Source organism: Dermacentor variabilis, chromosome 4, assembly GCF_050947875.1.
Source record: "Dermacentor variabilis isolate Ectoservices chromosome 4, ASM5094787v1, whole genome shotgun sequence".
In the NCBI taxonomy this organism is placed as follows: Eukaryota; Metazoa; Arthropoda; class Arachnida; order Ixodida; family Ixodidae; genus Dermacentor; species Dermacentor variabilis.
In genome coordinates, this window is record NC_134571.1 from 166,821,105 (window position 1) to 166,834,001 (window position 12,897).

General features: G+C 47.6%; 1 non-coding gene across 1 annotated transcript; it reads right to left on the reverse strand.

The window, feature by feature from the left end:
* Positions 1-8,469: 8,469 nt before the first annotated feature.
* TRNAG-GCC (transfer RNA glycine (anticodon GCC)) lies at positions 8,470-8,540 on the reverse strand. The gene has a single exon. It is a non-coding gene; the product is annotated as a tRNA-Gly (tRNA).
* Between the last annotated feature and the right edge of the window lie 4,357 nt (positions 8,541-12,897).

Here is a 12,897-nt window from a genome sequence, read left to right on the forward strand (position 1 = left end):
GGCCCCCAGCATTTAATTAATTATAAGTCTCGTATAGCAAGTCCGGTACGCCATGGTCACCCCCTCAGGGATTATGTGGCCAAAATTAACATGTTCAAGGATGGTGAGCAATATCTCGTGAGAAACGCAATCAAACGCTTTCTCCAAGTCAAGCTGGAGGATCGCAACTGCATCACACATGGCATCACAACACTGCAGCACACACTTCAACTTATGAATGTTAGTGAAGATGGTTCTTCCGCGAATGCCACACGTCTGGTGTGGGCCGACTACTTCCTTAATGACTGACTGCATACGCCGTGCCAGTACCTTCATCAGTATTTTGTAGTCGCAGTTAGTAAGCGCTATGGGTCTATTGGAGGAAAGTTGCTTGAGCTTCTCGGTCTCTTCTGTTTTAGGTATTAGTACTGTATGGGACTGGCCGAAGGTTGGTGGAAATATTTTCATTTCGTATGCTTCATTGAAAACTGCGGTCAAGATAGGAGCTAGGTGGCTTTTGAACGATTTGTACCAAGCGGCGCAAAGACCGTCTGGACCTGGTGACTTGCCAGAGTTCAGGTCTTCGATGGCCTTTATCACTTCCTGTTCAGTTATTCGTCCTTCCAACGTTTCTTTAACGTCACTCGACAGCTGTGGCATTCGCTGCAAAAATAAGTGCTTGAAACTTCGCATGTTGACGGGCCTGAATGCGAAAGGCTTTTGGAAATGTTCAAAGAAGGCACGCCCTATACTCTTCATATCAGTTACTACCACCCCGTTATATTCGATGGCCTCAATCTGTTTGCGTCTGGAGTGCTTTTTTTCTAATCCCAGTGCTCTTTTCGAAGGCATTTCCCCGCATGCTAGTCTTTCTGCTCTCGCACGCACAAGCGGGCCTTGATAACGCTCTTCATCGAAAACCTCGAGCTTTTTCTTAATAGCACGCATATCTTCATGATAAGCGCCGGGTTGCATGCATTCGAGCGTCACAAATTTTTCCAGTAATGTTTTCAAAGCCCTTTCCCTTGCCTTCTCTTCATATCGTAGTACGCTACTTTCAATTGCCTTGATTTTAATAGTTTGTTTCAACAGCTCCCATTCCTCGCCCAACTTCATAGAACTGTCTTTTCCAAAAGAATTCAGAGCATTCACTACCGTTTCGTTAAAAGTATCATCCCGTAGAAGCTCAGCATTCATTTTCCACAGTTCCCAGACGAATTCTTTTCGTTCTTTTTTGCGGCCCACCCTGCATTTTACCAGGCAGTGGTCAGAAAAGGATACGGCAGTAACTGCATAGCACTGGCATTTTTCTACTAAATGATATGATAGATAGATACGGTCTAATCGTGCATGACCTATTCCCTGGAAGTGGGTGTACCTCACTTCTCGGTCAGCCCCGAAACACTGAGCGATATCCTTTAATTCAAATTCGTGTATGATCTGCGCCATGATGTCGCTGCTTTTGTCGTAAATTACGCGTCGCGTAGACCTATTTTCGATGTTCAATACACAATTGAAGTCCCCAACACAGGCTATCATTTTGTGCACAGAGAAGTGGTGCTTCAAGTTCAAAAAGAAATTTACCCTTTCTTGCACCGTATTAGGCGCATAAATGCACAACACGCGCCATTGGACATCGCAATAGCTGAAATCACAAACCACAAGTCGACCGGAAGAGCACGAGAAGTAACCGTCTATAACCAGGCCTGGAAGCTTCCTCACGAACAAGACACACCCCGCCGAAGTCCCTAAGGCGTGGCTCACTACCGTATAGTAGTTGTACGTGAACCTTTGCACCATGCTCCCGGTCTCCTCCTCGCCGTCTACCTTGGTTTCTTGCACTGCTAAAACGTCGAGGTCGTGGTTCACTAGCAGTCTATACACCTGACTCTGTTTCCTTCTGACGGCCAGACCTCGAACGTTTAGCGTGCCGAGGCTAAGCGACGGGTTGGTAGCCATTACTGATTTAAACGGGAGGGGAGAAGGCCCGGAGCATGGTGCTCACCTTAACGTCTAGCTGACCGCTAGACGCCTCCGTGGCCATCCGGTGGCCGTCGTCCGAGTTCGTCTTTGGTCGGCTTCGGGGTGAGCCTACGGTCAGCCTCCAGGTTAGGCTTAAGCTTGAGGGTGGAGCGCCTGCCGGGTAGCGTCTTAGCCGGCGGCGCCTCGGCGTCACCGTTGGCCTTTCCGTCGACTTTCTCCTCCTGCTGCAGGGACCTCTTCACCGGTGCCGAAACGCTTTTGACGCGGGCGCTAGCAGGGGTCGCGTTGTCGTTTTCCGCTGCCTCCGTAGTATCAGTAGCCGGCTGGCGGCTCTCATTTTCTTTCTGGGCCACCCTGACGCTGATTAGTGCGGTTTCTGGCTCGTCGGGAGGAGGGACATTATTCGGTCCTCCTTTAGTCGGCGTCGTCGTCCCACTCGCTTCTGCCACCGGATTGCCGCTTCCTCGGCCTCAGTCACGTCCATCATGTGGTCTGATGTCAACGGCTCGCTCTCCGCCGACCCCGCGGCTACTGCGTATGAACGTACACAGTCCGTGTCGTTGTGTCCGAAAAGCCTGCACCGGGAGCAACGGAGAACCTTACATTCTCGACGAACGTGACCAGGGCCCCGGCAGCGCAGGCACTGCATGGGGCGACCTGGGGCTACGACCAGCGCAAGCTCGCCGGCGACGCGGATCTGGTGGGGCAGGTCGTCGACTTTCAGTCCAGCCTTCAGCTGCAGCAGCACAGCTCGGGTCGTCGAGCCCTTGTCGGAAACGCCACCCACTCGCCAGCGCTCCCGGGTTACTTCCATGACTTTGCCAAAGGAAGCCAGCGCAGTCTTTACGTCTTCATCATCTACACCATGAAGAAGCCAGTGAAGACGAAGCTTCACCTGCTGTTCTTTAGGGTCGATGACCAGGCAGCGACGCCCCTTGACCTGAAGCTCCTTCAGTGCAGCCAGCTTTTGGGCCGCCTCGGCTGTCTTCATCGTCACCGCCCATACATGGTTGATTTGGTACGCTCCAAGGGAGACGACGCCAGAGAGCATACCAACAGCTTGAAGCGCGTCCCGAAAATCCTCTACGCGAAACGGGCGAACACGAGTGTCGCCGTGCAAAAAAACTGTGGTTAACATGATGCGTCCTGTAGGTAGCCGAGGCAAAATAATCTGGAAATCCTTATCTTCCTCCGTCGAAAGCCTGTTGCCGCGGCTAACAGCCGCATATGCCGCTCCATTGGAGCCCATGATTCCGCGATCCGTTTAGCTCGGGAGCCGGAAGCAGAATGAAGCCCTGCGGCTGTTTCGTATACACAGTCTGGATCATTCCACTTCACCCACAGCTCCTTTCAAAAATGAACTGCGTCTGCCGGGAATCGAACCCGGGCCACCCGCGTGGCAGGCGAATATTTTAGCACTGAACCACCGACGCCCTGCGGCTGTTTCGTATACACAGTCTGGATCATTCCACTTCACCCACAGCTCCTTTCGAAAATGAACTGCGTCGGCCGTGAATTGAACCCCGGCCACCCGCGTGGCAGGCGAGTATTCAACCACTGAACCACCGACGCTTTTTTTTCTTTATTACCGGTTTTGCAACAACAATACCCTTACAACACATGAAAAGTCAAGACGGGGTTAGAATACAATTTGTCAACACATTGAGCGAAAAGCCATCAGTCGTGTTGTGACTCACGTTGTCACTTAAAATTCCCTTAGTGTGACTATGGGTTCTACCCTGGCCACCCAGGCAGAAAGACATTCTTTTATTTTTTCAACTTCTAATAACCGAGCAATGCTCTCTCGAAAGTACAGCCTTGCTGGTCTTGCATCCGGTTCACAGTAGAAGCCAGCCATTCTTGAGCGCCATATACAGTGCAGGCCTGTCAGCATGATTAGATTGAAAGGTACTCCTTCTTCGTTGTCTATCGCAAGGTACCTAATTCCATGCGTGTCTAGTGGGAATTCTTTTTTGAATGTCCTCTGCAACACATCCCAGAAGGACACCGCTTCCCAAGAGTGAAGGAAAACGTAGTCGATCGTTTCCGGCTTTTTGCAAATAATGCAGTGAGACCCCCATGGCATATAAAACCCACGCTCCTCTAAGAAGGTTCTTGCAGGGAGAGTTCCGGTATGCAGTTTGAAAAAGAAAGTTTTTGCACTTGGTGCTACTTGCATTCTTTTAACCCGTTTGAGTACGTTCTGACCCAGGCCTGCTCTGTATATCACCCTGTACAACGGGGTTGGCAACACTATATCACATAAGTCTTTATACAGTTTCCTCTTTTTAACAGAATATAAATAATCATTAGAAAAACGCACACTCGCTACTACTTCCCGAAAATAACCTTGTGCCGTCCCCGTCAGGACTTGCGTGCTAATGGCATATTCAGGTAGCAGTCGCCCTAATCTGGCCTGGCACACCGTTTGCAGAAATGGGTCGCTGACCTCGCGAAAAAAAAAATCTATTACCTAATTGTTTGAGAAAAAGGTGTGCCAGTCCAAGTCCTCCACACTTTACACTCCTGAGCAAATTTGTGGGACGGCACCTTTCCCACGTCGATCCCCACACAAAGGTCGCAAAAACCCTATGAAGTTTCTGCACATTTACCCTCGAACAGTGCATCACTTGTATCACATACCATAGTTTAGCCACAAAAAACATGTTACGTACGGTTGCCCTCGCAAACATGGAGAGATAATGCGCCCTCCAAGCATTCGCCTTTTCGCGTAAGAGTTCTGCTTGTTGCTGGCAGTAGTCATTATTATTTTTTGTGGAAGTCAAGTGGCACACCAAGGTACTTCACAGGCGTTTTCTGCCATACAACATTGGCAAAAATGCCCGGGGTGAACGGCCACACGCCGCGCCAAAACCCCAGACACTTTCCCCAGTTTACTCGGCTTCCTGTAACGTCGCTGAAAAATTTAACACTTCGAATGGTTCCTTCAATGCCTTCGTAGTCAATACAACATACCGCCCCATCATCGGCATATGCGAGGAGTTTTACCTCTGAAGATTGTAAACGAAAACCACGGATAGAATTATTTTCAATTATTGACAAACATAAGGTTTCAATATATATACAAAACAAAAGTGGACTGATGGGACAGCCTTGAGGCACGCAACGCTGCACTTTAATGGGGGCCCCCAATTCTTTGTTAATAATTAGTCTGGTAGAGCAGTTCCGATACGCCAGAGCTACACCATCCGTGATGACGGATCCGACATTAATGTGTTCCAACATTGCAAACAAAATAGCATGCGCTACGCAATCAAATGCCTTCTCCAGATCCAACTGAAGTATGGCCACACACGCTTCAAGGGAGTCACAACATTCAAGAACTGAGCGCATCTTGTGAACATTCGTCGCTATAGTGCGACCCTTAATTCAACACGTTTGGTGTGGGCCAACTATGTCTTTAACAACCGACTGAAGTCTAGCTGCTAAGACTTTCATTAGTATCTTATAGTCTACGTCTGTGAGTGCTATAGGTCTGTATGATGTTACACTTTTCAACTTATCTACATCCTCTGTCTTCGGAATCAACACCGTGTGTGATTGACCGAAAGATGGGGGTAACCCCTTACCATCGTACGCTTCGTTAAAAATTGCTACAAGTACTGCTGACAATTCCTTTTTAAACCGCTTGTACTACAGAGCGCAAAGCCCATCAGGGCCCGGTGATTTGCCAGGATTCAAATTGTCAATTGCGCGTTCCACTTCAAAAACAGTTATCGGCGTTTCTAATGCAACTTTTCTTTCTTCAGTCAGTTGAGGCATTCTTTTCAAGAAGTTTGTCTTAAACCGCTCTAGGTCCACCTGCCTAAATTCGAACAGATTTTCGTAGTGTTCAAAAAACGCACTTGCGATACTATCATTATCTGTAACTTCGTTACCACCCACCTCGATCACGTCAATATGATTACGTCGAGCGTGCGATTTTTCCAGTCCGAGCGCCCTTTTTGTGGGCGCCTCACCCATCGCAAAGGATTCGGTTGGAGCACGAACTATCGCTCCGCTATAGCGTTCCTCATCATGCAGTTCAAGTTCCTGTTTAATATTCCGTATGTCGCTTTTGTATGCTCCCGGTTCTTGACACTCCAGTTCTGTCAGCTTTTCCAAGATTATTCGCAGTTCCTTCTCTTTCTTTTTTTGTTTCATGCATTATTGCGATGGAACGATCGATGGCTTTCATTTTAATGTACTGTTTAAACTCTTCCCATCGATCTTTTAATTCACCCTCGCCGCTCATTAGAATTTTTTTGATGCAGTCCGATACATATTCTCCGAAACTTTCGTCAGTAGTTAAGTTTGAATTCATTTTCCACAGCTCCCAAGAGAAGCTGCCGCCTTTTTTCCTCCTTCCTATGTCACATTTAACCAGACAATGATCAGTGAAGGAAATAGGATATACACTGTAACTATTACACATTGGTATTGCTTGAAGCGACAAGTAAATACGATCTAAGTGCGCATGGCTATTTCCTTGAAAGTGCGTGAAACGCACATCTCGCGTCCCTATCATACATTCCGCCACATCCGCTAATTCGCATTCAGGAATTATCTCATTCAAAACATCCCTACTTTTATCACTCCTTAATCCTCTATTAGACCGACCTCGGGCACTGAGAACACAATTAAAATCACCTAACAGCACCATCTCCTTTTCAGAAGATACATAATCTTTTAACATGAAAAAAAAACAAAGCCCGTTCCTCCAACGCATTTGGTGCATAAATACATAGCACCCGCCATTCAATTCCATGCAAAGCGAAATCACAGAAAACTAATCTACCAGATGGACATGAATAAGAACCTTGCACCGTTATACTGGTTAATTTCCTAACAAACAGCACGCAGCCCGCCGACGTCCCTTAGGCGTGGCTCACTACCGCGTAGTACCGTGGCGTAAACCGCTGCACCATGCTGCGGGTCTCTTCATCACCATCTACTTTTGTCTCTTGCACGGCTAACACGTCAAGGTCACAGTCCACCAGCAGCCTACACACTTGGCTCTGCTTTCGCTTGGCGGCCAGACCTCGAACGTTTAGCGTGGCCAACCTAAGCGACGGGTTGGGAGCCATGATTATAGGTCTAGTGAAAAGATTTGGCCCGGAGTATGGTGTTTACCTTTAGCGCCTGCAGCACACAGCTAGACGCCCCCGGAGCCGCCCAGTGGACCGGTACAACTGGAGAACGGTGGCGGCTTCTTCTCGGACTTCTTGTCTGCGTTAGCGGTGTTCGGTCGTGGCTTGTAGCTGCTGCGCCTGCCCGTTGGAGTCTTCGAAGGTCTTCCCCACTTCCTTGGTTCGCTGCGCTGCTGTCTGCAGCCTTCTCAAGAGGCCGTTTGACCGAGGCTCCGACATTGCTGCTCATAGGGTCGTTCTGCGCCGACTGGTCCTCAGCTGTCTTCATTTGCTCGCTGGCTTCCGTTAGGCTGCTCTTGCTTTCTTCCTTGGTCTCTTCAGCTGGTTTTCTTTCCGCACCTTCCGTAGAGTTTTCCCTGTCCAGTGATGTCCCCGTGCCCGCATCAGGTGCAAGCAAACCACCTACAGCACATGGGGTTGCCTGGTCTCCTGCCCCTTTCGCCGCGTCTTCGGCCTCGGCCGCATCCATTCGCAACCTTGCTGTGTCGTTGCCTTCGGCTGGCCCAGTCATAGAGGCGTATGTACGTACGCACTGGTCCTCGGCGTGTCCAAACCGATGGCATTGCCAGCACCGGGGAACCTTGCAGTCTCGTCGTACATGACCAGTGCCTTGACAGCGCAAGCACTGCATTGGCCTGCCAGGAACGCCGACTAGGGCCAGCTCACCGGCGATCCTAATTTGGTGCGGGAGATCTTCCACATTGACGCCGCTGTTGAGCTTGAGCAAGACGGACCGGGTAGTCGTCCCCTTGTCGTTTATATCCTGAACGCGCCATCGCTCTCGGGTGACTTGTACGGCTTTACCGAAAGCCGCCAATGCCGTTCTTACATCTTCATCGGCCGCACCATGTGTTAACCAATGAAGACGCAGCCGCACCTGCTGGTCCTGAGGGTCAACGACGATGCAGCGCCGCCCCTTTACCTTCAGCTCCTTGACTTCCAGCACCCTTCTCGTGGCGTCCGCGGTGTTCATGGTCACAGCCCAGACGTGGTTAATCTGGTAGGCCTCCAGGGCAAGCACTTCCGGCAGCAATCCTGTTGGACCAAGAGCGTCCCGGAAATCTTCTGCTTTTTAGGGTCTAGCTCGCACGTCGCCGTGCAAAAACACGGTGTTTAGCACGACTCGCCCCTTTGGCAGTGGAGGCAAAATAATCTGATAGCCTGCGTCGTCATCGCTGTTCCACCTGTTTCCGCGGCCAACAAAGGTCGCTGTCGCCGCTCCACTGGAGCTCATGATTCGCCGTCCGTCACGCTCAGTGGCCGGAAGTAGAATGCTGAACCACCGACGCCCTGCGGCTGCTTCCTATACATAGCTTGGATCATTCCACTTCATCCACAGCTCCTTTCAAAAATGAATTGCGTCGGCTGGGAATCGAACCCAGGCCACCCGCGTGGCAGGCGAATATTCTACCACTGAATCACCGACGCTTGTGCTCACTCTTTTTCTTTTATTACCGACATGGCAACATACAAAAGAAGACATTTTACTCAGCAGGAGACGCTTTCCTGTAAAAGCGCTGGTCTTTGGCCTACATAGGGTTTTATATAGGTCACAGAGCCCCGCGCGCGCTTGTTCGTGAAAACATGCGCTACCGTCGACAGAGACTGATGCGGAAGAAAGAAAGGCTTCTTTGTCGGCTCGAATTGTAGTTTCCTAACATCGGTAAAAATTAGTAATGCACCCATATTTTATCTGAATTGAACGCACTAGACAACTGCTATTATGTATTCCTGCCTACGACAAACGTCAGTGACGGTTCTTCACCGGTAAGAGCAACGCATGCGTAATGCGAAGACGTGGGCTCGTAAATAATCGATAAATAAATGGAAACGAAGGTGGATGAAGAAACAGCTGGCCGGAGAGCTGTTTCTTCATCCACCGTCGTTTCCATTCGTTTATCGATTATATATATATATATATATATATATATATATATACATATTTAGTCTACAGAGACAGAGAATTTATTATGAGCTTCTTCCTTACCTGCACAAACTGCCATCAGCCGTCTGTTTTTTTCCTCTTAATCACCTGTGTGTGTTGTCATCATCATTAGCGTGGGCTGCTCTGTGTCCTCGCGGAGTCTCTCGGTTCGAACAAAATGTCGCAGGGACTACTGCCCGAATATGCATAGATTACCGAAAAGATGGCTATATCTGGTTAATTAAAGTGAAAGCAGAGGCTTTTAGCGAAGTTACGTGAAGGCACAGGGAAAACAGCACGGTGCGCTGTCTATCAACTGATTGATTATTGCGACAGACAAAGAGTTAAGTTTGGGAGAGTGACTCATCAAATGCAGAAAAAACATTAAAATGATCAAACAAGGCAATGGTTGTCTTCTTTACATTATGGCGCAGCGCACGGCAAATTCGTCTTGTGATCGGTTAGGAGATAAATGTGCAGTTTCCTTGTAGATTGCAAGACAGATGGCACACTGGCACATTTATCATTCAATATGGGCATTCAATTCAATTAAATTCTTTATTTGCAGACATAGAACATACAGAAATATCAAAACTGGTTTCGATTATTTGCCGGACCATTTGGTTGCCACTTTTTGCTAACACTTCACACTTGTGGAATTCAGGGTGGCAACTGCGCTTTTTGCAATGCGCACCTGCAGATGGCCGCTGACTGCTTTTACCACGTTGTAATGGCACTTGGTATGCTATAATGCCAACGCGCTTGCTACAGCGTATGTGCCCTGGTAGCCACTGGGTATCGCCTTTGAGTTTTGATTTGCTATCCACTCATATTTTCGCGTTTGAAACATTCTATCCTAATTATTATAAATATACACCCTACAGTATATAATCTCTACTTAACGTACGCTTCCCAACAGTTATTATTCAGTACTTCGCGTTACGGAGACGACAACCGCGGTTCAGTCTACCAACTTGTTTTTCTGTACTTGTGCCGTTTTTCGCCCATCCGGCATTTCGCAATGCCAACAGCGCAGGAGAAAGGAGGACGTGGGTGGAGGTGCTTCGTGAAAACATATTTGAGGTGTGAGAGGGGTCTAAACCACTGGGTGTAGCTTGCAACCTTGAAACCAGCGCACCACCACTGAAGTAACAACGCCCTCAGCAAGTCTACAAAGAAAATAAGTATTATGCCTTCTTCATGGCATCCTCACATGCCCCTAGCTTACTCGATCAGCGGAATACTGTGCTCCGGATGCTGCGGAATGTCGCTAGGGATAGACGATTCGCATTTTTAACTCTCATATGTGCAACATCCGACTGTGCATGGGGTACAATGTATGTGAACACTTATCTTGTTGATGTCAACATTTTTCACAAGTTCGTCGTTGTGCGCTCGTGGTTTCGTTCTGAGCTGTGCATTGTTATGCCGCATTTACTTTCCTTTTTTTGAGTGCACTCTCTAGTTTACCTTGCGTTCTGACGAATATTGACGTTTATTTATGTATAATTAACCCGCTAATTTAAGTGTCGCTTTCCTTGTGTTATTTCCAAAAGTCTTTTGATACTTTCTTTTTCATCCACGCGCCTTTTCCGTCGTAGAGCAGAATGCACTTTGTTCCGGCGTGCACTGGGTGGCACAGTGTTGTAGAAACTGTTGCACCTTGTCGCGTACGCGCGATCTTTTGGTTCAGACACAATTCATCTTGTGTCGTGACCCATTGCACCGTTTAATCATTGAAGCATATGAAAACGTGGCAACGTGCATGATAGCGATGAAGGTGGTGTTGGCGCGATGTCAACACTCGCAAAACGGACGTGCCAGAAGTGCGCAATTAAAGCGCTATGTTGAGAAAATGTAAGGACCCCGATGGTGTGTTAAGATAAGCTAAATTCTTGTAAAGCGTTTTCACAGACTATATATGTATCGTGCGTAGACACCTTATTATAAAAAATGGAGCGCAAAAATAGACGCGATCACACTGGAAGGTACGAAGTACTGGGGAGCATTTCTCGACACGCAATGACCTTCAGTTACTGTTGCCGATACGGAGGATGATCTTGTGATTTTGGCGGGGATAATTAAAGAAAAGGGATTCCAAGGCCCTTAGCAAGAACTTCTGGTATTAAAAAGTGCGTGCGTCGAAGGTAGACTACTAGCCGTAGATATGGGCAAACAAATGATTTGATTGGATTTGGCCAATCGTGTGAGCAGTAGCAAGGAAATGAACTTTTCCTATCGTTTTTCTTTTGCAACCAAGACGTACAAGGTTGACACGTCACACGCGTCTGCGTAATGTATAGTTGAAGCGGACACTTGACAGCTCCGCATTATCGAGTTTCTTTCTCGCTTTAAATAACCTTTTCAAGTGGAATGTAATTCAACGATTAGTTCCGCGCTTGTTCTCGATACGCTCCCGTGTTATCATATCTATTTTCACTCTAAATTCTCTTAAAAGTATGCTGATATACTGCGATAACGGCTATAGTCATCACTTTGTTATTTTCGTAATACGTTGAAATTAACGTTGATGATGCCTTCGTGCTTGTTTTTTCTTTTTTTTTCACATGTAAAAGCTGATCTACTGAGGGCATAGAAAGTGTTTCTTTATTTTGGAACAAGAGTAGATTTTTTTTTACTTTGGAATGGCTTTGGCACAAATGTAATGTACTTCAATTTAGGCAAGGGCCGTATGCGGCTTTCACTGGGGTGTGGTTGAAAGAGTGTATTTCAGAAGCATATTCAAATAAAAAACAAGTACATTATTTTCACCTCCAAGAGAGACGGGGAGTCCGAAAACAGCTACTTAGAAACAGCTCAAGGAAGCCCAGTCCCCCGAATAGCAGTTCACCTACGTACTAAAATCTACATAAATATATGTGAGGACAAAATTGATTCCAACAAGTAGTTCCGAATTGTAGGCAGTGTCTGGCAACTTGTAATTTTTTAATCATGGATAGGTAAAAACAAAAAAAGTGCACTCGAAAAAAACTGCGTCGGCCGGGAATCGAACCCGGGCCACCCGCGTGGCAGGCGAGTATTCTACCACTGAACCACCGACTGTTTTTTTTTCTTTCTTTCATGGTATTTATTATAGTTGCATTCAACCATTCAACCAGACGTTCACCAGTTCTGCATAGTCAGAGAATGGAGGGCACAATGAAAGTCACACACAGAAAAGGTAGCGTTCATACTGTGAGTAGAAACGTTCGTGTCACTTTAGAAGGGTGGCAAGGATAAGCACCTCAACAAAATAGGGTACCAGTCCGGTTGTACACCGAATCCATCATAAACCTGCTTTAGGTGTAATGTCATTTGGATGAAATTTGCCCTTGTAGGTACAACCGTTTCGGCGTTGCGGTCCATCATTCGCGTTTTCCACAAACTGTGCACAAACCGACGCCGATGTCACGCCACTTCTTATTCAGTTACAGATAGCGCGTCTTGCATACCAACGTCGGGCTGCTGCATCAAGGTCATTGTGACGACGAGCGCTTCCTTGCAGAAAGGCACGCCACTTCGTCAGAGGAAACATGTGCGGTCGTGCGAAATATAGAGCGCGGCGCGAGGCAGAGGGCGGTGCTCTAAGATGGAGTACTCAGATAAGAATAGTACACAGTGGCGTTGCAAGTGTTTCAGTGTTCGATGCAATGTAAGACCGCAAGAAAGAAATTTACGAGCTCCTTTTGACAACGAACATCCAGAAAACAGCGTAAGGAACACATTGCTCTGCTTCAAAAATAATTAGCGAGAAATGTAGATAAGCCGCTTGAATCGTGCTTTAGCCGCACTCTCGAAGTGTCCGGTCTAATTCTCAGTGAGCGAGTAGAATTAGGGGATTCGAGCTAGGGGCTCTACTAT